This window comes from Phoenix dactylifera, chromosome 14, assembly GCF_051530095.1.
Source record: "Phoenix dactylifera cultivar Ajwa chromosome 14, Ajwa_hap1_PhDact_Kaust_v1.1, whole genome shotgun sequence".
NCBI classification, from domain to species: domain Eukaryota; kingdom Viridiplantae; phylum Streptophyta; class Magnoliopsida; order Arecales; family Arecaceae; genus Phoenix; species Phoenix dactylifera.
The window spans coordinates 3,920,630-3,921,284 of record NC_143203.1 but is presented as its reverse complement, the minus strand read 5'-3'; the positions used below and the strand labels follow the sequence as shown (position 1 = coordinate 3,921,284).

The following is a 655-nucleotide window of genomic DNA, read 5'->3' as shown; positions in this document are numbered from 1 at the left end:
TGATCCAAATGCTCCCATCTTTTTATGGGCTCATCAACGAAGAACCATATAAACACCTAGATGAATTCCTTGAGATTTGCACCACTGTCAAGATTCAGAACTTCACTGATGATGCTCTAAAACTTAGATTATTTCCTTTCTCCCTTAAAGATAGAGCCAAACAATGGCTGAATTCTTTAGAAGCTAACTCGATTCGTTCTTAGGATCAAATGCAACAAGAATTCCTTAAAAAATACTTTTCCATAGGAAGAACGAACCAGTTTAGACGTGCCATTACAAGCTTCTCCCAAACCGAGGGAGAAGAATTTTATGAAACTTGGGAGAGATTTCGGGACCTAATCCGTAAATGCCCTCATCATCAAATACCTAAGTGGCAGCTAGTGCAATGTTTCTATGACGGATTGACTGAACGAAACCGTCAGATGATTGATGCCGCATGCGGGGGGACATTCATGCTTCAAAATGAGCATAAAGCATGGCAATTATTTGAAAATCTTAATGAAAACTCCCTCCATCATGCTTCCTGTTCTCGTCAAGCAACCCCGAGTTCTCAAAGAAAAGGGACCATTTGTGAAATAAATCATTCCATGGACCTGTCTAGCAAGGTAGATGCATTGTCCCATAAGATTGATCAATTGATGATAGGAGGACATAT

At 39.8% G+C, this 655-nt stretch overlaps 1 non-coding gene across 1 annotated transcript; it reads right to left on the bottom strand.

The window, feature by feature from the left end:
• Positions 1–258: 258 nt before the first annotated feature.
• LOC148703722 (small nucleolar RNA R71) lies at positions 259–364 on the bottom strand. The gene has a single exon (XR_015982315.2). It is a non-coding gene; the product is annotated as a small nucleolar RNA R71 (small nucleolar RNA).
• Positions 365–655: the final 291 nt, after the last annotated feature.